Source organism: Conger conger, chromosome 17 (assembly GCF_963514075.1).
Source record: "Conger conger chromosome 17, fConCon1.1, whole genome shotgun sequence".
NCBI lineage: Eukaryota > Metazoa > Chordata > Actinopteri > Anguilliformes > Congridae > Conger > Conger conger.
Window position 1 is genome coordinate 17,071,276 of NC_083776.1, and position 26,946 is coordinate 17,098,221.

General features: G+C 44.5%; 1 protein-coding gene across 4 annotated transcripts in view; it reads right to left on the reverse strand.

Annotated features, from left to right (window-relative positions):
• The window catches only part of pcbp3 (poly(rC) binding protein 3), a 50,975-nt gene that overhangs the window by 22,051 nt on the left and 1,978 nt on the right, over window positions 1-26,946 (reverse strand). For all 4 annotated transcript variants that reach the window (XM_061226826.1, XM_061226825.1, XM_061226824.1 and 1 more), the window contains exons 2-5: window positions 12,427-12,495; window positions 11,882-11,985; window positions 11,667-11,777; window positions 11,010-11,166 (exon numbers count right to left, since the gene is read on the reverse strand). The gene's annotated coding sequence lies outside the window, so the exon portion shown is untranslated. The remainder of the gene's footprint in view (window positions 1-11,009; window positions 11,167-11,666; window positions 11,778-11,881; window positions 11,986-12,426; window positions 12,496-26,946) is intronic.

The window sequence follows — 26,946 nt, forward strand, 5'->3', positions numbered from 1 at the left end:
CCGACACAGCGTGACAGCAGGTTCTAAAACTGTCAGCCCCGATCAGTCGCCCCGGCCCAGATCTCAGCCTAAATTACGCTCAAACCACACGTTCCGGGGGGGCGGGAGCGGGACTGCGGCTAGCCGACGGGGCGCACTGAGATGCGCTTCTGCGCCCCAAATACAAGCTCCGAAAACCGCACCTCCATAGAGGCTTGGGGGAAGAACGATGCGGCTAGCGCTGATCGTAAAACCCGTCTCTCACGCGCTCCGAGTCTCCTACACGCCAGGGGAAACGTCACATCACGCCTGGAGCTGCAGCGTTCACGACGGTCATCCGTCCGTCTGTCTGTCTGAACCCACATCCAAGGCAGACCCGGCTGGTTCACTACGTCCACCATATCCCGGACGGGTAAAACACGCCACGGACCGGGTTCATAGTCTGAGAATTTCACACCGTCGCCACGCGAACGTCTGTCGTCACAAAGACTGGCATAGCCAGGAAATAATGCGGCAGTTCAGATTCTGATACGACACAATGAATCACAAAGCTCGCTGTAACACCGGGATCAGTGATATTATCATGAATATCAAAATCATAAATATCATAAATGTCCTTTTATTTGTAGCTAAGGGAATTACAAGAAATTCCATTTCTACATTTACCCACATAAATCATTCTCACATAAATAGGTCAATGAAAATGACTGCACTTCCTTTAAATGTTACTCAATTGTATTTTGATATTTGTACAACTATGTAAACCATTTTACATCTTTAAAAAAAATTTCTCTAGCAATGCGATGTGGGTGGGCATGATTGGTCTTTTCACACAAATGATGAACTGATACTGAGACCGCCACTGAACAGAAGCCACATCACTGCTTTTATTTTGGATTCATCATGGCAGACCATGAATGGATGACATACATTGGAATAACGATGGAGAAAACTACTGTAGGTATAATTATAGGAGCGATACAGAGATCACGATGGTACAGAAATCTATCAAGGTCAGCGATGCGACTCAAACAGACATGCAATAATACAACGCATCATACTGTCCATCATGATATTACTAAATATGGCAACCCGTGCCATTATGACTGCATAGGAGTGTAAAATGTAATAAAACTATGCATTCCCATACACATGTATGCATGGAGGAAAGATTACTGACAACTGTCTAGGAGGACTATTCACTCCAGCAGTGCCTATAAAGAAATATTATGAAGAAATACATATTGCATTCAAATCATTCCGAATAAATGCAGTCATTGTCCATTCTGGGACATGGACATCAGGAAGACATTTGTATCATATTTGGAGTCAACATTGAGAATCCATGATAAAAGCATGCTTGGTCTTCGGTCGTGTAAGCTCACTCGACCAAACTCGACTCAAGGGTCCCCATCGTGCTACCATCAAAAGTCAAAAGTCATCTCCTATGACTCCTGGCTCAAAATTGGTGAAAGTAGAAATTAAAGATACACCATCTCGTCCATTGGAGCCCTTCAGTGTATCATATTTAGATAAATAATAACAGGATCGGTCCATAACCACATACAATGCAGCACAAACGATTAAAAAAAAAAGATTTACCTTTGTGCAGCGTCAAACAGATGGCCACCTCTTTCGACGTTCGCTAAAGATTAAAAAAACGCAGAAATGATTTTTCCCTTGTCCTTTCACTCAGCCCAGACAGAACGCTGACAGCTGATTGGCTGCGGGACTTGGTCATGTGGACATGGCAAAATAACACGTGACCTCTCGCAGAATGACAAAAAAAAATCTGAAATCCCCTAAATGTGAATTTCGTTGCAGTGCGGTTCGCTGCCTCGATGTGGGTGTTTTCCGAAAGTGGGTCGTATTTTCGGGGGGCGATGGTGTCCCCGCTTGCAGATGGACCGACCCCTGGGGGCGGAGAGACCCTGGAATCGCTGCTGTCACGTCGTTTCCAGCCGGGTGACACGTAAAACACAGCACCCCCCATAGCCACAACTGCTGGTTCCCGTGGTGTCCGGCCCGCCCCAGAGGTCCACATCACCCCCTCTCTCGGGACGGACCCTCTGTTGTGCCTCCTGATGTGACAGAGCATTGTACCCTGCTATCATGCTATCCCGCTAACATGCTATCTCGCTAACAACATGCTAACACGCTATCCTGCTAACACGCCAACATGCTAACACGCTACCTGCTAACACGATACCTGCCCTTCGTTTTCTCAGACTGCAGGACCCGGGGCTCTGGCGGGGCAGTGAGGGGGGAGGGGAGGTTTTTATAGGGTGGGGGGTAGAGTGGACATGTCGGCGTTGGCATCCCAGTTCCTGGGGGGTTGAAAGCGAAGGGGGGAGGGGTGGGGTGGGGTGGGGTAGAGGGGGGCACGATGCCCATCAGGAGGGTACAGCCCTTTAATCTGACGGTGGGGGAGTTAACAAGAGCCCTCACATCCCAGCAGAATTATCCGCTCAGCCTGAGAGTAATCCAGCAGGATGTCAGATGGAGATCAGAAATGGGGATTAATCAGGAGCGTTTGTGGACGAACAACTGCAGAACAACAGTGTGTGTGTGTGTGTGTGTATGTGTGTGTGTGTGGGGGGGTCATTTCAACAATACCGCTTCATGGTTAATCATAACGAAACCTCCCTCCACTATTTAGCGTACGCAAGTGAAGCCTTCACAAAGACCATAAAGACCATTTTATTCAATCAGTTAGGCTTATGAATCTTACTGATTATTTGACGTTCATCACATTAACAGTGTCTCGCCAAAACCAGAATGGCAAAACTCACAACTATCAAATTCCCGTTGGGAAAATCTGAGAAATAGAGCATTAAATATGACCAAATGACACTGTGGAAATGAGGGAAGCAGTGCCCCAAAATACACTGCTAACGGAACACCCAGTCAGGAACGATTTCCTTCAAAGGAAAAAGCATTTTGGACCATCTTCTCGCTCAGAATATAGTTGGTGCCAAAGAGCAAAGAGAAAATTTTATAAAAGAGAAAAACTTGTATACAAATACATAGGCTATTGTATTCCACTTTCTCTCTCTCTTGCTCCCTCTCTCTCTCTAGCACATGCATGTGTAACCACACACACACACACACACACACACATGCATATTGCCTCCATAAACCAGACTCACAGAATGCACACAAATTAACCATTCCAAAGGCGAAATGTATACACAGACAAATGCACAACAGGAGAACCTTCTCAAGACCAAGTGGAGGATGAGACCTGTTCACATTCTCTATTCTTCTCAGAGAGGGAGATGGAAGTTTCCATTCCCTGCAAAGCGTAGGCAACGAACGCCAGAGCCAATGGAAGGGTGGGAGAGACAGGAAGTCAGGCTTACCCGGTCAGCAGGGAAGTTCCTGAGGACTCAGTTAGGGCCAAAGAGAGATGGAAAGATGGAGGACTAGAGGAACACTGAGAGAGGGAAGGGGGGCACAGGCCTATAAGTAACTACCACATCCACATCGCCCCCAGCAAGGTGACCACGGCCCTGACCATGGGGGGTCAGGCAGGGCCGCATCACCGCCTCATCATCCCCACGACCTAACAGGCCCAGAAAGGCGTGAAGGGGAGTAGAGGAACAGAAGGGGAGAGGAACGCTGATGTCTCAGCGTTCGAACGGACGGTTGCGGTGGGCGGGCCCAAACCGGGTCGGGAGGAGAGGATTGGACAGGGGGAGGGGACTCGGAAGTGTGATGACTTTGGCCGTGTTCGCTAAAATGACACGCTTCCCGAATCAATGGCTTTAACTTTGTCTCTCACCCTCAGCCTCAAATTGAGCAGAAGGGGCTATTGGGAACTAGGCTAATTAGGTATCTCTTTATTGATTGCTCAGCTGTGATGTTACAGGATAAATAGGGGTTGCAGGATAAATAGTTTTGGTAGTACACATTGGAGGTTTATCAAAGAGATGGCTTGATTTTTATTGATATTGAATGTAATTATTACACTTTTAAATAAGATACAAACCCAGATCAGGTCCATCATGAAAGGGCATTTTATGAGAGGCTTCATTACTCAAGTTCCAACTAGAAGATGGTGAGTTGTTGAGAACAATCGGCCAGCTCACCCCATTACTGCACAGGGCCTGTGGTCCTCAGAGCGAAGTGCGCCTTACGTCACCAACAGTATGCAATATGAGGTCACCTTCTGCCCCGAGGGCAACTGGAACTGGAGCCAAAACAACCCATAAAACTGCCCCTTCAGCCTGCTGTGGAGTGTTTTCCCTCAGTGGCTTTTTGTGTGTGTGTGAAAGTGTGTGTGGACAAACTAGCTTTAAGGCAGAGCTCTTTGTTTTGGGAAGAAAAGGCCCTCTCTGAAAGCTTCCCGGACCACAGCAGTGACCCACCCCCCCCCCTAATGGAAAATGTCCCCAGACCCTCTCTGGACCCCAGTCAATGCTCCCATTACGGGCTCCCTCGCAGCTAAAACCGATACATAATGACACGGGTCTGAAAGCAAACTTTTAATGCAGCCCTGCCATCTCCTCCAGCACATTATGTGCCCTTGCTTCAGTGCTGGGGAAAAAAGGCCACTGCATTAGTCCAAGGGCTGACATATGATGGCTGCCTTTCACAGTTATGTTAGAAAATATACAAGATTAAATTTGTATTTGCATATAATTTGCCATCAATGTACCTTTTGTCACATAACCATTTCTGTGTGGATTCTGAGGTATGCTTTGGGTCATTATCTTGTTGGAAAGACTACCTATGACCAAGTCAGCTTTGTGGCAGAGGCAACCAGATTGTCAGCCAAAATTGCCTGATACTTGGTGGAATCGATTCCATCTTAACCAGTGCTCCTGGATCTCTAGAATGAAAACAAGCCCCACCACCATCATCACTGACCCACCACCAAATTTCACCATGGGTATGAGGTATGAGGTGCATCTCCTGTTATGCATCTCTGTTTCGATGCCAAACATGCCGATGCTGGATTGACCAAAACATTCAATTTGGTCTCATCTGACCAAATCATAATTTAAATGACCAAATGAGATGAACATTGATTGTTTTGGCCAGATACAACATCGCCATTGTCTGACATTGAAACAGAGATGGTGTCCAATTTTGTTTTCTTTAAGCGTATTTTGTGCATTGCCAGTCAGGGGTGCCAATAATTCTGGAGCCCATATACGTACATCTACATGTTCTTGTGTTCTTCCCTGTATTAAATCAGTCTAACATATTCCAAAGAGATAAAGCCAAGAATGGGTAACCATGTACTCAGCACACTCTATGACTCCTTTTACTGGGGACTCTTAAACGTTATCTTGTCCAGGGACTCCTCTGTGCTCTTCCTGGACGGGTGGAAGGAAGAAGGGAGGGGGGCTTTCAAAGCATAACAAAATTCCTCATGCCACATTCAGGAAAATAACTAAACCCACATACTCTTCTTCCGAGTTCCGTAGATGCTTAAATATAAAATGTATTTCGGCAAAGTAACCACCACAATCAAACAGAGAGAGCAGGTGTGTCTTAAAGGCAAGCTCCTCTGGCCACATAAAAAGGACTGGCCATATTCAGAGCTTTTTTTAAACAGGGTTTGTAACTTCAACGACACCGGGCCAGCTAGTTTTATGTCTGATTTACTTATTTGTTGTTTCCCCCTCTTGCGCCTATGTGGTAATACTGTGATCTCATGTGACCCTCTTTCATTGTGTTCCACACCCTGAAGCATCTATCAGTTCCATCTCAGTCTCAATGCACAAATTTCCCTTGAAGTAGGCAAGAATTTATGTTTTATTTTTTAACATTCAGTACTGTATAACCAAGCAAAGCGCAATAGTAAAGTGTAGTGAATATATACTTGATACTCTGAAACACAAAACACTAAGATACAAATTATATAGGATTCAGTAAGAGAGAGAGAGGACAGAGCCACCCCACACACACACACACACAAGCACACAAGAACACACACACACACACATGCACACACACACACACTGTCTGATCTGTAATCCCAGCTCGTGGTGCATTAGAAATAAGGCACAGCCTTCCTGGCCAGCTGTCCGTGAGAGTTTGTGCAGATCAGGGGTTGAAGAAGGCCAGAGGGATTAGCAGACTGCTCTGCCCTGTGTCCGTAACACACCTTTAAAGTGCCGCCTGTCTCAGGGTTCTGGGCCCACTGGCGTATCTGATATTATCAAAACATGAGCGCCATTTCCCCTGGACGGGAAGAGGCATTAGTGTGCCTGTGAGCGGTTAGACTCTCAGTGCTCTCTGAATCTCACATACAAGCTGATCTCTGGGGAGAGGAGGACCTAAATCCACATCCGAACTCCCCCCATATTCGCCAGCACTGCCATTATATGGATTTGATACCAGATATGGAGCCCATCCATGCACTAGGACAGAGCCTTTACAGATACCAGACCATAGAGCCCATCCCTGTACTAGAACAGATCCTTAACAGATACCACACCATAGAGCCCATCCATGCACTAGAGCAGAGCCTTAACAGATACCAGACCGTAGAGCCCACCCATGCGCTAGAACAGTGCCTTGACAAATACCATTTGAATGAGGCAGAACAGAACTGTTCAAAGAAAAGTGTTTTTAAACCCCCATGTCTGTGACCCAGAAATTGACAAACCAAAATGAGTTTTTGAAGTTATAAATAGAGTGAATTATACTCGCTTCCAAACAATGAACTCATAACTCTCTGAAAAAACAATCTGTTTTTAACCATTTTTGTTTTAAATCTGAGCAGGGGTTTATTCCATATTGGTATTGAGTTGTGGATTTGTAGAGCCGTTTTTTGTTTTTGTTTTGCACCAGGATCAACGTTATATAATTAAAAAGGTTTATTCAAATTTGTTCCCCTACATTTCCAGCTGGGCAGTGCAATGATTACAGCTGGGATCTCTGAGGGTGCAGCTTTGACTCCCAGATAGGTCAATATCTTTAGTACATATCCAGCAGTATACATTTTGAGCAGTGTAGGCAGTCAGGCTATTGCTTATTTCTGTGCAATCAGTGGTGAGCCCACCTGGTGTGGTGGTTATAACAGCGAATGCATACAACACATAGAAGTCAGTGGCACAACTGCAGAACACAACTAACTGGCTGCTTCCTGTTCTGACTGACTGCCACTATCTCACAGGAGGAACTCCACCTCCCCGCATCAGCTCAAGCGATCTCTTCTGGCAGCTAACAGAGAGTACTAAGGGAGGACCCAGCATTAGCTGAGATGTAGCTGCCCTTGCTATGCCTGTTTGTAAATACTGTAACTGGTAGCTGGCTGAAGGCCCACGGACACAGGGAAGGGTCAGGGTTGGGGATCTGGGGCGTCTGAAGGAATCCAGATGTAGTTACAGCATCTGGGGCTCCTGCTTTCAGGCTATCCTCTCCCAACTCCCAACTGGCCCTGTTCAGCTGCTGCATTCGACTATAACTCACACAAGATGTACAGATATAATACTGTATATAAAGTGATCGCTCTCCCTCATAGTGAAGTTTGTTTGGTTTTTCAGTGTGAAAATGCACAGCTTTCAGATAAGCTTTTCTGATAATTAAGTTGAAATTAGGGGGAAATATAGTAGATGACTGTAACAGATCTGCGGAGCAGACTCCATTTGGCTGTGGAAATGATGATCAATTTTACATGTCCTGTGTTTTCCAAGCGCTTCTCCTGTGAATTAGGCTTGCAGTAAAAAGCAGGACATTCAGGACAGGACAGAATGGGGAAAGGGGGCAGGGTTTACAGAAGATGGCCATGCCGTGTTTTACAGAGATAATGATCCTCCGTGAAGCTGATTCAGCCTGACTGTCCCTTAGGAAGGACATTGAACACTGCCTGTCTTTATAAAACAGTCATACACATGCTCTCTCTCTCACTGTAAAGTGATCATGTTATTTGTGTGTGTGTGTGTGTGTGTGTGTGTGTTTGTGTGTGTGTGCATGCTTGGACCAACCATTTTTAGCGTTCACCTTAAGAAAAAAGGTACAAAAGTGTCTAAAAAGGTATAAATACTCATACTCTATAGATACGTAAAATGGTACACGCAAAATGTATTTGTAATTTGTAATTTCACGCTCAAAAAGGTACTTATTAGTATCTAAATAGGACGTTATTGTACCCGTCAGGTAATAGCTGGGAAGTGTGTTCCTTAAAGAACAAAAACGTCCCCCCACCACACCTTTATTTCTGAGAGTGTTTCGAGCGCTGTTGAGATGGCTGGACGTTAGGCCTCAATGACAGTCCTGGAAATACTGGAGCCTGCCTCACTGTTCTTCAGATGGATGGGCTTAGATTCGGCAGGTTTCCCTGACAATGGCATCACTCAAGCCAAAGTGCTAAAACAGCAGAAATCAGTCACTGTGCAGCCATGACAAAGTGCATGCCAATTCCTGTAGACATGGTGAATCTCCCAACACGTCCAGTGTTTTATGCTGTCATAGGCAGCGACGGTGCTTATTACAGATTAACATACGGCACAGGCATTAACATATGGCGCAGTGAGTAGCACGGTTGCCTCAGAACAAGAAAATCTTGGGTTTGAGCCCCGCCTGGGCCTTTCTGTGCGTTTGCATGTTTTCCCCGTGTCCACATAGATTTCCCCCCAAATACACATGCAGACATGCAGGTTAGGGACTCCAGATGAAAATGAGCTCATTAGCTAACTCTGGCACATTTAAATTGATGTGAAAACTGAAAACGTTGATTAATGCACACTGTACCTGGTAAATAAATAAAAAAGAAATAAAACAACACAGACATTACAAACTTCATCAGGAAAAAGCATGCAAAACATTACCCACCCACATGAAATAAAGGAAAGTGGGGAGAGAATAAAATGCACTTTAAATTGGTAACCAACAGATGGCTCTTCAGTAATAATTAGCAAATCACTCTTCAATAATAATAAACTGATGCCTCTTCAATGAATAAACTGAAATATCTATTTTCTTCTCTCTTTGAATTACAAATATACGAATCCCTCAACAGTCAGAATGCTAAAAAACTGGCAATTGGCTGTAAAAGCTGATAGGAAGGGGACAGTAACTACACATAACAATAATGGTATGCAGAAGAGCATATCTGAACACACTCTAACTGGATAGGCTACGCATCATAACTCTAACTGGATAGGCAACAGCAGCAGAAGACCAATAAATGTAAAAAATAAACACCTAATAAAGTGCTCAGCGAGTGTATATACACTGCTGCAAAAATCTTTTTTTTTGGGGAAGAGTGTGAATGCACAGAATTCTCAGAGATTGTATGATTTCTGTTTCTGGGGTTCAGGTTTCTTTAGCGAATCTCAGACCACTCCCACCCCCCACACACACACTCACACACACACACACACACTCACACATGCACACACTCACACACACACTCACACACGCACACACACTCACACACACACACACACACACACACACACTCACACACGCACACACACACACGCTCACACACTCACACACTCACACACTCACATACACACACACGCACACACACACACACACACTCACACACACACACACAGACACACGCACACACACACACACACACACACACGCACACACAGACACACACACACACAGACACACACACCCGCACACACACACACACACTCACACACACACACACACATGCACACAATCACACACACACACACACACATGCACACAGACACACAGACACACACACAGACACATGCACACACACACACACACACACTCCTGCCCCCCCCTACACACACACACACACCCACACACACACACACACACACAGACACACACACAGACACACACACATGCACACACACATTTTCCTGCGGGGTGGGGGCTGCAGGCTTGGCGCTATCCCTGTCACGACAGAAACTCTCCATTCTTTACGGCCTAGCGTCCGGCTCAGAGGCTATTTTAATCCCGCTCCCCGGCTCCTCTGCTGACTGCCTCTGAGCAGAAGCTGCCAGTGTGGCACAAGCGCTCCTGATGACAAAGGACAAAACCTCCCCTGGGGAGGGAACGGGCCCCCCAGGAGTGTGAGCACGAACACACTGAGAAGGAACACACACACACATACAATGCTGCAACTGAACACAGACTAACACACACAATGCTGCAGCTGAACACACACACACACACACACACACAATGCTGCAGCTGAACACAGACTCACACACAATGCTGCAGCTGAACACAGACACACACAATGCTGCAGCTGAACACAGACTCACACACAATGCTGCAGCTGAACACACACACACACACACAATGCTGCAACTGAACACAGACTCACACACACTGCTGCAGCTGAACACAGACACACATGCAATGCTGCAACTGAACACAGACACACACGCAATGCTGCAACTGAACACAGACTCACACATGGAATGCTGCAACTGGACACACGCACACAATGCTGCAACTGAACACACACACTCCCACAGGAACACAGCTGAACACACACACACACAATTCTGCAAGAACACACACACAATCCTGCAAGAATGCAGCTGAACACAATGCAGAATCCTGCAAGAACACAACAGATACGTTGAAAACCTCTAGCAGGACGAAAGAAACCCTTGCCCCTAAAATAGATGAAAGTTAGGCCACTGGGCCTGAGGTCAGCCATGCCATAGTGGTGACATCATACCTAGAGACAGGCGGTAGTACCTTCTGCAGACAAGAAGCTAAATCAGTGTCCCAGGCACAGGCACAGAACGGCATTCTGGGTAACCTGTCTGTGTCAGGCTGCTAGCGCCCAAAATCCAATCACGTTCCTTTTAGAGGACTAGTACGCTGAGAGCAAATGTTAACGCAAACTGTTAAAGCAAGACTCAATGTCCATATTCCGAACTGTCTAAATATGCAGTAAACAAGGAGTGTGCCACATCAAAATTAAAAAGGTTTAGTCTGAGTGCATTCCAAATATTTAAGTCAATCTCCTCAAATGGCTGCATTCATGGATCCCCGGTTCTGCCCCCAGCCCCAGTCTGCCCCCTTCGAGCCCCCACAGGAGGAGGAGAGCCAGGTGTACTCACCGGAGTGGCGCCAGGCCGCAGAGTCGCCCCAGTGTGGCCGGCTCAGGGCATAAATGGAGGGCCCAACGGGAGAGAGGGAACGTGAGCTCAGCCGTGTCGCCGTGACGATCAGTTCATCAGCCCTTACACTTCCTGCCAGGGTGATCTCCGGCCCATTCTGGGAAGAAAGCGGAAAACCGTCAAACAATACTTTCAAACAACACTGTCAAACAAAACTGTCAAACAACACGGAGCAGAAACCTCCAAGCAGCACAGAGCGAAAACCTTCCAACAACACGAGCGTAAACCATGAAAGAACACTGAGCGGATACTGTCAAACAACAAAGAGGGAAAGCCATCAAACACGGAGCGGAAACCGTCAAAGAACACCGAACGGAAAAGCGTCTACAACACTGAGTGAAAACGATGAAAGAACATGGTGAAACAATACTGACATCACGCCTTCCACACCTGATGTCACATCCCTGCCCCGAGCCCATGTTGGAGCCCAGCCCAGAGAGAAACATGCCATAAGTGTGCTAATTCTCTTCCCCTAAGCTTTACTGACATCCACCGGGCGGACAAACTATGAGGGGGGAAGTGGGGCGTATGTTTGGATTGTTGTTCTTTTTTAATGTTGAAACAGAGCTGTTTTATCACCAGCGCTTGAAATCTCACCAAACAGCAATCCCAGAAGTCCCTCGGGGTTTCTCTTCCAGGTCATGTGACCTTGTGATGTCACACCTCCAGAAGACTGGGAAGAAGTCCGTCGGTCCAGTGCAGGTCCACCTGAAACGAGAGCAGGCAGGGCAGCATTCGGACCATTCGGCAGCCATTTTATTCATGCTGTTGAACCAACAAACATACCAAAAGAATATTCTGAAGAAAATTACCTGAATGTGTTACCTCTCGTGTCAGGTGTGCAGTCGTATTAATATTCTTTGACTGGGCTCATGCAGTCTTTAATCTTTTATTTTTCTTTCTTGAAGCAAATAATCTATCAAATAAGAAGAAATCATGTATTTAAAGGTTTTCTTTCAAATAATGGAATAATGGATTATTGAAACAATACACATAAACATAAGCAAATACAGTATTAAACTGGTTTGATCTTCCACATTTTACTGCACATAACACATTGATGATGACATCAGTGAACACACTGTGACTCATCCAGCCTTTCCTTATTTAGTGATGCTGGTCCCAGTGTCCCTTCATTAACCAAATGGTGGTTTGGAACTCTTGAAAAAAAAAAAGATTGAATACTAATTTACTAAATATTGTTCAATACAATACAATAAGGAATGATTTACATATGAAGTATTGGATTGCGGCCCACCTCTATCATATAATTTAACCATTCAGCAAAAAAAATATAGGCGGTACAGTCCAGCCCTTCCTATGTAACTGCTGAGATGGAGATTACAGTAGCGCTTACATTGAGTCAGAATCGCTCAGTGGCTGTTGTCTCGAGTGAAAGGTCCAACTGTGAAACACAGATATATTCCTTCAAAAACAGAGAAAGAAACATGAATAAGTTAATCCTCCTTCTGCTTTGAGGACATGCTGCACAATAATAGCCTAAACGCAGTCTTTTCTGCCCTGAAAATAGCATGATTTTGCTACTTTTATCAGTATCACAGTGCCCTCTGTTGGTGAGTAGGGAAGACACATCTCCAAACTGTCACTCAAAAGGTCCCCTTTCTCCAGTGAGAAAACATGGATTCTACTAGTACTGTACCCAATAACTGGACATGCATCACACAAGTAGAAATAGAGTTTGTAATAGCTTAAGTTCAATTTAGTGTTTAAATAAAAATAAAAAACATGTTTTAAAAAATAATTGTAGTGATTCAAAGCACCATTATTTCTATGAGGCATGAACTATACCAGGGCTGGCCAATCACATGCCATGGAGGGTTCAGAGTATACAGGTTTTCATTCAGACCAATCACTATTCCCACTGATCTCACTAATTAGTTCCCTGCTCTCTGGTTTAATGTATGTTAATTAGTGAATTGGTTGCATGAAAACCATAGCACATGGTTGGGCACCCCTCAACTATACACAGTTTAGATATCCATGGATGATGGCTAGGTTAGGCTTAGGTTATTGTCAGAGTTAGGGTCAGGTCAAAGTTTGGATGATGGTTAGATTCGATTAATGAAACATTAGGGTTACAAAAGACATGTCACTGCCATGAAATATTTATTATTGTTGTTGTTGTGGTTGTTGCCATCAAATGTTTGTTGTTGTGGCTGCAGCTGCTGTTGTGAACGTTGCTGTTGATGTTTGGTGATCTGTGGTACAACACCAGGAAGTTTTCCATAATCATGACAAATAAAGTAACTCAAACTCGAACTTGAATCCCCCCCTCTATTATAACATACTGCCTGATGATGGCGTTAGGAAAGGTATTAGGATTGTGCGACTATATGGATATTGGACACCTGTAGGGGGTGCTATCTACTGCAAAAGAAGCCTGTGTTCCCATAGAGTCGTGAAAGGTCCAATTCTGATATTTTAAATGTTTTTTTACATTTTATTTCTACTCAAAGCTGGTGTCCAAACATGATTGGGCTCAATGGGAAATTTCTCATTCCAGTAGGCAATGTAGCTAGGGTTGCCACCTCAGTCCTGTAAAAATACACATACACATACGTAGCTGGCAAACTGAGTAAGCTGGACTGTCAATCGCTCTATAGGGTGCGTGAGCCTGAAGGAATGTGATGCGCAACTACCTTGCGCTTGGTGCCAATTCCTCTTTCATTACAAAAATAAAGAGTGTAACTCGTCAAGGTTAATGACGTCTCTGCACCATTTGTTACATTACATTTAGGAACGAACGCTAGATACGCTGTCTACATTTCATTAAGCAATGCTAATGTATGCAACCCTCGAAAATACTTTGATTCCGGGACATTTCGTTTCATTATTTTTTCCAGGACAGACAACAAAAATCCGGGACAGTCCCAGAGAATCCAGGACGGGTGGCAACCCTAAATGTAGCCAATGATTGCCAGACTAGTACTGACTATTTCAATGTGTTTCATTGAAAAATAAGGAAAAAAAGAAATTTGGAATGAACCATGTGTCTGTAAACTGATGTTGAGATGTTGCTTGGGGCCCCAAACTGGGTCACCACATGAAATCACACAGCACCTGTCTAAGCTGTGTCCAACAGCCGTATGTGGAAAATCATTGTTAGTATATTGGTATTGGACAGTGGGTTTTGGGATACTGGAAGGTCACAGGGTCACCAAAAATGGCACATTACAGTCCCTGAGGTGCACAATCAGCAAAAGCGCAAAGCTCTAGCTATATGTGAAAATGAATGGGATTTATTGCAAATGGACAGGGTTTTGCATGTTTCCTAAATACATTTTGATCCAAAGTACAAGGATTTATGGGCAAAATCAGGCATCAAACAACATTTATGCATCGACCCAAGTCTAACTACGTATAGATCTTCATGTTAGCTTCACTAGAAATACCAAAAAACTGGCCCATGAGATGTTAGAAGGCTGCCCAGCTGAGGATGCAGTATTCTGGGCATGGCCAACTAGGAAAGTCCCCTGTCAAGGCCTAAAAGTGTAACAATTTATTTTTGGGGTACAGGAAAGTCATAGGGTCCCCAAGAATGATACAGCATATCTCCACATGGTGTAGAACGAGTGTCTAAATGTCCAAGGCTCTAACTCTGTGTGTCTGCATGATAAATGACAGGGGTTTCACATACGGCTATTGGACATCTTGTATCCTGTCCAAAGAAGGTGCGATTTTGACACAGGATTGCATTTATAGTTCTACATGCCAAATACTAAACAGAGGACTGTACCTATAATTTCAGCTTTGTCATGCAAAGCAGCGTCCTACTTCCAATATAAATGTCAGGGCCTTACATATAGCTATTGTACACACCATATCTTGGCCTAAAGGTGCTATTTTGAAGACATTTTGCTTTAATTGCTGTACCGTTCACTCTGAACATACTGCTATGAGCACAATGTAAATGATTAGGGGATTTTATGCTACAGGTTTATACCTCATATCTCAGCCTAGGAAGGTGCTAGAATGCCAGAGGTTAAGCACACATCACAGTACACATCTGACTAGGTTACATGGATGTGCATACTTCCACAGGACCACAATAAGGTGACATGTCTGGGGGTAACCAGTTGCTCTGTACAATAGCAATATAACCACATTGTGTCTGCATATGGCAAAATTACTCCTATTCCTTCAGGGGCTGAGGTTAAGCAGACAGCTGTGTACATATCTGACTAGGTTGCATGGAAGAACATGCTTCCACAGTTAGCTTGGTCTAGCAATGTTCTGTTTTCCAGGCCAATTTGATCTCAATTCCACAAATAGCAAGAAAATGACTGTGGCATTGGAAAAATCATATCTTCAGTCTTCATTGTATAGCAAAAACAAAGGAACTGACCTTGCTGTTCCAATCATTTTGGAGGGGACTATAACTATTTATTTATAACCAATTCTTTATTATCCACCTTTTTCATTTAGGCCTCCTGGTGTCAAGGTAACCAATTTACCAACCCACCTCTGCTTCCTCTCTCCTTCTTTCCCCCCTGGTCCACAATGGGTTTACCACCAATCCCACAATAGATAGATCTGATTTCGGAAGTGTTGTACCAAAATTGTATTTAATTACTTTTTTTGGATTTTATACAGATTGTTTTCCTTGAGAAAGAACAGTTTACACTGGACATTGAGAGTCCTGGATCCTTTAAGTTGGAATTTGGTCCCACTTCTGTTGGGGTCTTTATGTGGGTTAGGGTTAGATGAGGGTTAGGCTTATCGTGGGATCATTTGCAGAGATCTGTGGAGTAAATTGCATACACTGTTGCTCCTTTCTACAGGAGGTGAAGCCCGGATCTCTTATTCAATACAGCCTCATTCTGAAGCCCCCAGAGATGAAATTCTATTAGAGCACAGTAGCATTCAGCTCTGCAACGACTGGAGAGATGAGTCAGACTGTATTAATGTTTAATGGTTTCAAAAAGCTAATATGCTCTCTATGATGAACACACACTATCTCTCTCTATCCCCCTCTCTCTCTCATCCCTTTTCTGACTATCCTCAACTTTGCAGATTACTGTTTGACCGCTGCACAAGGACTACCCTGCAGAAAAGAGGAAATGCATCCGTCAGATTAAGTAGAGACGCTGGGCCTGGGGAGGAGGTGTGCAGGGATTTGTGGAATGGGAGAGAGGTACAGAGCAATGTTTCCAACAGGAACACTCCTCCCCACGTCCTGATTTAGGAGTTTGTGTGAAGTGAAACTGCACCTGCACCATCAGGGGGTGGTGGGGGTTGTCGTTTGACCGACCCCATAAAACAAAAGGTCCAAAAACTAAAATTAAAAGCCAACTCAAATCAGTATGGAAAGGCCCTGTGTCACTCACAGTAGGAGAAGGTAACAAGCAATAGCCTTAATTCAGTATAAAATTGTGCAGCACATTAGCAGAATGGTTATTGTGTATTTACACTGGACTGGCTCCCTGCTTGAGTTAATCAAAGTACTATATTGCTACATAACATACAAAAAGCATACATGAAGCTCACAAATAAAACAATAATCAAACAATAATCATTGTAATAAATACATCCAAAGTCACACTAATGTTTTTCCCCAGCAGAAAGTGGGAAACCCCCTTTTCAGGAATCTGCTGTCATTATGTAGTTTGGCACAGCACAGTTAACATTTTTGCAAATTGCTGTCACTCACAAGGTTTGCCATACATTTCGTGAAAAATGGATGAGACCTACTCTATTTATATTGTGAGTATCAATAATGTATTACAGTAATGTGTTTTAGCTTCTCGCTTCAAAGCAGCAGTCCAAGCAGAGGAGGAAAGCAGGCATTTCCATTTTGCCAAAGGGTATAAATGAAGTGGCTTCATGTTTCCCTAAAAGATGAAAAACAGACGTCTATCAAGCAACAATTTAGGGGGTTGTAGGGGAACAAAAAGGGAGAGAAAAAATATTTATGGAAATGTCCCTAAGTAGATTACCATTGTCTCTCTCAAATGAAACGCTTTAGGGCCATTTTACATGGTTGAAATGTTTAGTACTTACAAACTGTTCCTTCTTATTTTACTTAAATTGCACATTAACTCAAATGATTTCATTAACATATAACAAATGCAAGAATGCTTCAGAGATGCTGTGATTAAGACGCAATTATCTTTTCAGTAAATGTAATGTAAAAATACAGAAAACAAGAAAGAGAATTTCAAGGGTAGAGTATTTAAAAAAATACTTCCTTTTGGAGAGCATTCATCTGTGAGCAGGAGCTGAAATCAGGATGAAAATAGCCGTGTGTTGAGAAAAAGAAAATGAGAGAAACAGTTATGGCTTAATTCCCAAGTTTTTCTGCACCACTACAAACCAGCGGCAGGGAAGTACACCATCACATACAGTGTCCCTCAGTGTGAATCAGCAGTATAATCTCCTCTGCTCTGTGTAGGGTGCAAAGGGCAGCCCCTTAAATAGATCACACTGAAATTATTCCTACTGCCAAAAATAGTGACTCATTCTTTATGATTTTACCTTTTGCTATTTGACAAGACAAAGATGTTGCCAGGTTTTTGTCTTACACTTAAAAGGCATGATAAACTCAACGCTTCATTCTGTTCTGTTGAGTGATGATGTTTACGTAAAGTAGCGTGACTTATTTTTCTTTGAATGAGAGCTGGTGCCTTGGAGAATCGCTGAGAAACAGATGTCATGCTTCCTGGGAATTAGCTAAATTAAAAGCTTCATTTTAAATTGCAATTTTGTCTGAAGTGATTAATTTGCACAAATACTCATGTTTCAGAGAAGAATTGTGTATTGAATGTGATGATTTTTTAAAATAACTGAAATAAATAGCAGGAGATAAAGATCAGACGGTGGAAAAGTTGACTGATGAAAGGCAGGCTGCAATAACAGGATGTGGACCGGGAGCTTTCATTCCTTTGAAAAGGCGACGAGGTGCTTTGAAATGCCGTTTCAAAAGTTTGTGTCTCGAGCAGCCAGATAAAAGAATCATTACAGAGAAGAAGGACCTCAAACGACAGCCCAAAATGTAGTAGAGAAAAAGTGTTTTGTAAACAATATTATCTTGGAAGAGTCCTGCAGTGTGTTTATATATTAACACACATGATTAATTTATGTATTGATTACCTTGTTGGCTTACTTATCTGAAGAAGTAAATAGAGCACTTGCCATTTTATGCCAGCAACAATTATAGCTAAGGTCTTATTGTCACAAATAACAGGATAATAAATGTGGTAGGCCAAGGACAACCCCTACAGTCTGACAGATAAGAAACACAGTCTTCATGACGCAGGCCTGGATGTGTCAGTGACTACTCTCCGCAGAAGACTTCACAAACAGGATGGAAAAAAAAGGTTGGCCAGGTAACAGTTTGCCAAGAGGCAACTAAAAGAGCCTGCAGAGTTCTGGAAAAAGATCTTGCAGACAGATGAGACCAAAATTGACTTGTAACAGAATGATGGCAAGAGCAATGTGTGGAGGCCAAAAGGAGCTGCCCAAGAGCTGCCCCCTCATCTGTGATGGTGGGGGTGTTACAGTTTTTGGCATGTATGGTTGCCATAGGTGCTGGCTCACTTGCCTTCAATGATTATGTAACTGCTAATATCAGCAATAGAATTAATTCTGAAATGTACAGAAGAATCTTATCAGCTCAAGTTCAACAAAATGCTTCCAAACTCATTACACAGTGCTTCATCCCACAGAATTTTTCTACCTCTTGGCATCCTTGACTTTCATTGGCACAACTCTGGTCTGTTATTGTCTGGTTGACGAACGCCAATAACTCAAAAGGCAATCAAAACTTAGAATAAATACTAGATACTGAAAAGTCTTGTATACCTGCACTTATTAAGCAATTCAATACACTTGACTATCCCCCTGGGAAGCCATTTGTCCCACATATTATGTTTCCCTGAAATGGGGGAGACTACCTATAACAAGTGTTGTAAATTCTACATGGTGAAACCAAAATACATAAACACACTGTTTAATAAAAGCTGAAAATCTGCATTTTAACCAAATATGAATTATTTGATTACAAATAGAAAAGTACAGGAGGGCCAAATCAAGAAAAAAAACATGTCTTTGTCCCATGACTTTTGGGGCTTACTGCATATACATTTACCAAGCACTTTATTAGGGAGAGTTTTACTTTTTTTTTTACTACTTATTCATGCGATTATCTAATCAGCCAATTGTCTGGCAGCAGTGCAAAGCATACAATCTTGTAGATACAGGTCATGAGCTTCAGTTAATGTTCAGATCAACCATAAGAATAGGTCAAAAATGTGATCTAAGTGACTTTGACCGTGGAATGATTGTTGGTGGCAGACAGGGTGGTTTGGGTATCTCAGAAACTGCTGATCTCCTGGGATTTGTATGCACAATCGTTTTTAGAGTTTGCAAAGAATGGTACAAAAAACAAAACAAAAAAATCCAGTGAGCAGACACTCTCAGTGATCACTTTATTAGGTAGACCTGTACACCAGCTAGTTAATGCAAATATTTAATCAGCAAATCATGTGGCAGCAACTAAATTTATAAATGCATGCATGCATGCAGAGGTTCAGCTGTTTTTCACACCAATTGTCAGAATAGGGACAAAATGTGCTCTAAGTGACTTTGACTGTGGAATAATGGTTGGTGCCAGTATCTGCTGAGATTTTCATGGACAACAGTCTCTACAGATTTTGCAGACAATGGTGCAAAAAACAATCATTGAGTAAGCAGCAGTTCTGCGGGCAGGAATGTGTTGTTAATGGGAGAGGTCAGAGGAGAAGGGGCAGAATGGTTGAAGCTGACAGGAAGGTGACAGTAACACAAATAAGCGCACATTACAACAGTGGTATGCAGAACAGCATCTCTGAACACACAACATGTCACAACACAACATGTCAAAAGTGGATAGGATACAGCAGCAGAAGACTTAATAAGTCAAAAAATAGGTCTAATAAATACCTAATAAAGTACTCACTGGGTGTGCGTGTAATTAAATATACAAATCTGATTGACTGGGGCAGAAATCAGTGTTTATTCTAGCTTTTGTAGGGCATTTTACATAAGTGTGCCTCTCTTTATGACAGTGCTCGTCAATACAGTGTTTAGTGTCTTTAGATAGCTTGTTGCAGCTGCGCTACAAAGCTTAACCAGATTTGTTAGACATACAGAGATCATACGTCAGCAGGGCCATTGTTGTTACCGCCGTCTTGTGACTCTTTATTTGATGATTTGTTGTTTTTTCTGTAAACCCTGGGTATATAGAGGGAAATGTGGAATGCATCGAGGAGACTCGATAATACGACCTCCTGCGCACTATTCGAGTATAGCCATTCATATTGCACCTTTCCCCATAATTATATTTCTGCACTGCACATTGTTGAATAAATTATATTAATCTGAACCTGCATCCTCTTGACTCGCACCACTGCAGACTTAGCAGCTTAGAGTCCTAACAGACATAGACAACCTAGGATACCTGCACCCCATAGTCACTCGCCTATACACCAGTGCCGTCACAAGATACATACTAAGTGTATCATTGTAGGCTATACAGGCCACAGGCACATCCGCGTCTATATAGATAGATAGCGATCGTATAGAGCCACACTATTGGCGGACATTTGCAGTTCCTTTCATTGAACTGTTAAAACAGAGGATAAACGAGAACAAAATTAAATGAACCCTGTTCCAGTAGCATTGGTCAGACTACACGTGTTTCCATCACCTCTCAGATACTTCCGCCTTTTGGTGTCTTACACTTTGACAAACATTTTTCAAATTAGTGTATTTCCTTCAACATTAAAGTTCTCATATTTGAAAAATTATCCATTATACAATTTCATAGTTTAAAGCACTTCAAACAGTCATACAGTACTTAAAATGCAATTTATAAGTACCATATGACTACTCTGCCACATATCCAAGATTACAAAAGTAACCGTGGAAAATATGCAAGCATTTGTATTATACTTTCAAATATATGAAACCCATTGAGCATAATGACCTAACCACAAAAAATCTGAACTCAGTAAATAGAAGTAAAAATCGAAATGCAATTTTTGTCATGGCTGTCTGTTTGCCCCGACAGAACGTGTCTACACATCACTTGTTCCGTCTAACGTGTCGGCTAATACCGAAACGTACTGTTTAAATTTGCCTGTTGAGCGAATGTGGAAAATGAGATATGCTTCTTCCTCTAGCTCCACACTTGACATCCCAATAACTTGGGCGAGCAGTGTCTCCCTGTGAAGCGCTGACACTGAAACACTTTGAAGATTTGAAGGCCTTAAAGTCTTAATGTGGGATTAGGCCTTTTGGAATTCGAACACCCCCCCCCCTCCATCCTCCCATCCCTGCAGAAAAGGATAGATATCACCTCTCCGCTCTACCTTTTCCGCTCAAGCTACCGAACAACGCGGGCGGGGCCTCCGCTTCCCGCTCAGAAAAACGATAAAGACGGAATTAGTCGAGAGATCAAACTGCGAAAAACGTGCAGGGAAATCTATCCCGGTAAATAACATGGCTTCTAAGATCTTCTCTGGGGAGGGGGGGGGCACCAGATTTGTGATATTCTGTTGAAATGTCGACGTTATATATCGCAGAGAAACATGAAAGCACTGCCAGTCGGACGGTCAATTGCGCACTGTTGCCCGGACGCTTGGCCTCTGCATTATTCCTGTACAACTCCAGCCTCCCGGGGCTAGCAGCACAAACCCACGGGCATTAAAGCGTTTAGAGCCCTTTCAGCAGCGCCGTTCTCTACATCTGCTTACGGACACCGCACTTCCTGCTGACTTGGCCGGGCGGACGCTTTGGAGAGCGGAACACAAAGAGCGCCGGGAAAGTGTGTCAGCCTGGCACATTTGTTAGAGAAAGGGCACGTCCAAGAGGCTTTTCAAATGGAAGGAAGGCTGCGTCACAGACACCTGAAAAGCAAGTGCAAGGTCCAAATTGCAGTCCACAGAACTTTCTTCTGAGTGGTCATTTTAGAAGAGAACTTTTCATTTTAACCATTTAAGGTGAAAGATTTATGTGACTTGAACATTTTTTAACTGAGTATTCTAATACTGATGTAACAGTCACTACTGGTAATTGAAACAGAGTTCTAGAACACAGACTTAACATTCCGAAAAACCTGCTCTTCAAAAGGTCAAGACATTCCTCAGTGAAGCCAATCTGCCTGGGAGTTAGGAACAAAAAATGTTGTTCTAGCTTACCAATAAGTAGCCTAATGCAGACCATGAGCTGAGGACAAAATTAAGAATGATAAATCCATACTAACACAAAATATCCAGAGTTCTCACTGAGCGAAGGCATGGTCCTGGTGGGCTTTGGTTGTGTTTTGTGACTGGAGCAGAGCCTCTGATGACACCTGCATCCCAGACTCCCCTGGGGCTCCTGGCCGACGGCGTGTTTCCACTTGTCGGGTCATGTGACCCGATGACAGGGTAGCTCAGGGTAGAGGAGCTAGCCCAACTGGGCATGTGCAGTTCTGACACTGTCTGGATTATTTCTAAATAAAGACTTGCTGCACCGTGTGAGTCTCCCTCACGCTGCTCTGGGAGCCGAGGATCCAACAGGCGTCAGTATCACTGATCTACCACCTCACCACCCCTGTACCACTTCTTAGGGAATGGAGAGAGAGAAAGTGAGAGCCTGCGTTCATCACTCAGTGATTCAGCTTACTGTAAGAGGCTTGAATAATCAGTGGTTAAGCTGTCAGGCCTGCTCCCGCACAGACTGTGTGAAACAAACCCTTGTGTGCTTTTAATCAGCTAAGAGCCCCAAGATCTGAGGAGACCAAGAGCTGGGGAGGGGGTGAGAACTCACGGTGACAGCCCATCACAGACATGGACACACACACACACACACACACACACACACACACACACACACACATGCACTGACACACATACACACACACACACACACACACACACACATGCACTGACACACACATGCGCGTGCGCGCAGACACACATACACGTGCGCACACACATACATACACACACACACGCACACACACACCCTCTCACCGACACATGCACTGACACACACAGACAAACACGCACACACACACTCACACACACACACACATTCTTACACATACACATGCATGCACACGCATACACATGCATACCCATTGTCACACATATACACACACGCACATGCACACACACATATGCACACACACACGCACACACACACACACACACACACACACAAGGCCCACCGCTGTGTTTTCACTGGGTAAGAAATACACCCCAGTCAGACACAAAGACTGATTGGGTTGGGTCGTCGGCAGTTTTAACACCTGGGTAAATCTTCTAATTAAGAAACCAATTCTGTTCATTAGAAATTCCTGCGTCGGTGTAATCACGGAAAACATTCACCATCCTGCCAGACAGACAGATCATTGCATTTATACAGCGCTTTTCTAGACACACAAAGCCCTTTACAGTGATGAGGGGGAAACTCGCCTCAGCCACCACCGATGGAGCACCCACTAGACTGATTCAACGGCAGCCATTTTGTGCCAGAATGCTCACCACACATCAGCTGAGGTGGAGAAGGGAGATAACTATTTTTAGCCAATTAAAGCGGAGGATGATTAGGAGGAAGGTTGAAAGAGCCAGGTTGGGAATTTAGGTAAGACAGGTAAGATGAGTGCCACGGGATCGTTCATGACCACAGTGAATCAGGACCTTGGTTTAACGTCTCATTTGAAAGATGGCGTCTCCTACAGCACAGTGTCCCCGTCACTGCACTGAGGCATTGGGGATAATCTGACCAGAGGGAAGACCGCCCCTTACTGACCCACCAACACCGCTTCCAGCAGCAACCTTCCCAGGAGGTCTCCCATCCAAGTCCTAACCAAGCCCACACCTGCACAGCTTCAGCCGTTTGGCAGAAGCAGGGTGCATGATGGAATGGCTGCTGGCTGCAGGTATGCTAAAGTCAACCATTTTACACATGGGAGCACAAACAGCAATATGAAAGCAAACCAAAATTTCATCATGATAACAGGCTAATCGGTCCATGTAACCCAGTATTTACCTGCAGACGTATAGCAAGTCCCCCCCAGGTTCTGGACATCCAATCCATAACCTAAGCAATGAGCCACTCTGGTGTTTGATGATTTTAAGCCCGACACCTTTTGAAGATCAAACCACCGATCACAGTGAGGGTTAGAACACATCCAGTCCTCAGTCACACCTGAAGCCAAACACACCGAGAATCCCAGCACATAATTCATACCTGGAGATAATTCCACATTCTGACAATTCTATGTGACATATGAGAAACACTTCCTGATAACCCAAATTCTAACCCTAACCATAGCCCTAACTGTAACCCTAACCCTAACACAGTAGCCCTAACTGTAACCCTAACCCTAACACCGTAGCCCTAACTGTAACCATAACCCTAACACAGAAGCCCTAACCCTAACACCGTAGCTCTGACTGTAACCCTAACCCTAACACCATAGCCCTGACTCTAACCTGAACCCTAACCCATTAGCTGGGGAGTCCCCAGAAAGCTGCATTTTCTGCAACATTTTCATAACATTTGAAAACACAACAACCTGCTCAACCAGAAAATCCAGAGGGCAGCTTTTCAGCGCTTGTAAAAATAACGCCTAAAGGCTGGAGTCTGGGATTCATACATTGCCTGTATGCAAGGCAGCGAGACAAACGGTGAAGCCCTCACAAACCAGGGGAATCAGCAGCCCCGCCCCGCCCCCTACAGTGGCACTGTGACCCCCACACCCTCCCCCTCACAGAGGGCTTAAATTACGGCGCTGAAGAGAGGATCAGCAGTAAGGCGCAAGGTCCGGATTTCACCACTCATATATCTCCCCAGCCCCGGGTTTTGAAAAAGGCAGTGTTCAATTTTAGCCTCTTAGGATTTCTGTGCACTCTCGTATGAATTACGACACAGGCTGGGGGTGGGGGCGGGGCGGGGGGGGGGGGTGCTTTCCAATCAGACCAGGGAGGGGGAATCAATAACCGGCGCTGCACTGTATCAGATATAAAAAGAGAGAGATGGAGAAAAGGAAAGTGCTCTCAGATTGGGGGGGGGGGGGGGGGGGTTGGGGCAGACAGGACGGGCAGCCTCACTCTCAGGAGCCCTTTCACACTGGAACAAAACGGAGCTGGAGACCGGGGAGCCGGGCCAGCGTGAGATCCGGGAAACGCAGCGAGCGCGCGCACACAGAGAGCAGCTGCGCGGGGCTCGAGATCGTCAGTGGAACAGTCCGGAAACGCCCCTCGGAGCCGGCGTGGCTGAACTCGGCTCACTGAACTCGGCACTAATGAGCCAGCATTACTCAACTCATCACATGGCTTCCCCTCCATATCACATCCATTCATTTGGGTCTGGTGAACATATGTACCGGGTTTTAAGAAAATTTATCTGTGTCCATGGGCCTGCAGGGTTAGGCCTCTTGTAAATATTTCAAATTTAATTTCCACATAAATTCCAGCACACATTTTCTGTGCTAATCCGCTTTTGATGCATCTCTATATTTGAGGCACGTAGCACTGCTTTTGTATGTAATGGTGATTAACTGACACAACTTGAATTTCTTACAGAAATACAAATATACTGTGTGTGTGTGTCGGTACATTATTGCCTTTTATATAAAGACGAATGCACATTCGAAGCACATGTTGTCCTTCTTTATACTTGAAACCGCTCCTCACTAAGCATGCGGCTGTCCGATTGAATCAGCTTCAAGTCCACAGATTGCCTTCATTATTAAACAGACCATCACACTTTGTGTGCAGGTAGCCCTTAATTTTTTAGATGCCCATAGATTACCCATTTAGTAAAGGACATGTAACAGTCATGTCTGTGCTCTAGGTTTTCAGTGTAATCCCCATGGGAATTAAATGATTGTAAATATATCCACACATCCGTACACACTGTAAGGATGAGATTATTGTGTTTAGTATATGCACATGTCTGTACTCACTGTAAAGTTTAGATTATTGTGTTAAGTATATCCACATGGCTATATGCACTGAAAGGATGAGATTGTTGTGTTAAGTATATCCACACGTCTGTACGCACTTTAAGAAAGCAAGCAGATCTGTGTAACTCCAGGCAACAGCTGCAAGACTGTGCAGAGTACCAATTAACACCCACTGCAGGAGACACAGACACAGACACACACACACACACACACACACACTCAGCGCACATACAGGAACACAGCACACACAGGGGGAGACACACACACAGCACACATGGTTTGGGGGCACAGAGCACACACACAGCCCACACACAGACACACACACAGCACACACAGGGGGAGACACACACAGCACACACAGGGGGAGACACACACAGCACACACAGGGACACACACACACACGGGGAGACACACACAGCACACACAGAGACACACACAGCCCACAGGGGGGGGAGACACACACACAGCACACACAGGGACACAGTACACAAGGGGGAGACACACACACAGCACACACAAGGACACAGACACAGCACACACAGGGGAACACACAGCACACGCAGGGACACACACACAGCACACACAGGGGAACACATACAGCACACACAGGGATACACACACAGCACACAGGGGGGGAAACACACACAGCACACACAGGGACACACACAGCACACAGGGAGGAGACACACACATAGCACACACAGGGACACACACAGCACACAGAGGGGGAGACACACACATAGCACACACAGGGACACAGCACACAGGGGGGAGACACACACACAGCACACACAAGGACACAGCACACAGGGGGGAGACACACACACAGCACACACAGGGACACAGACACAGCACACACAGGGGAACACACACAGCACACACAGGGACACACACACAGCACACACAGGGGAACACACA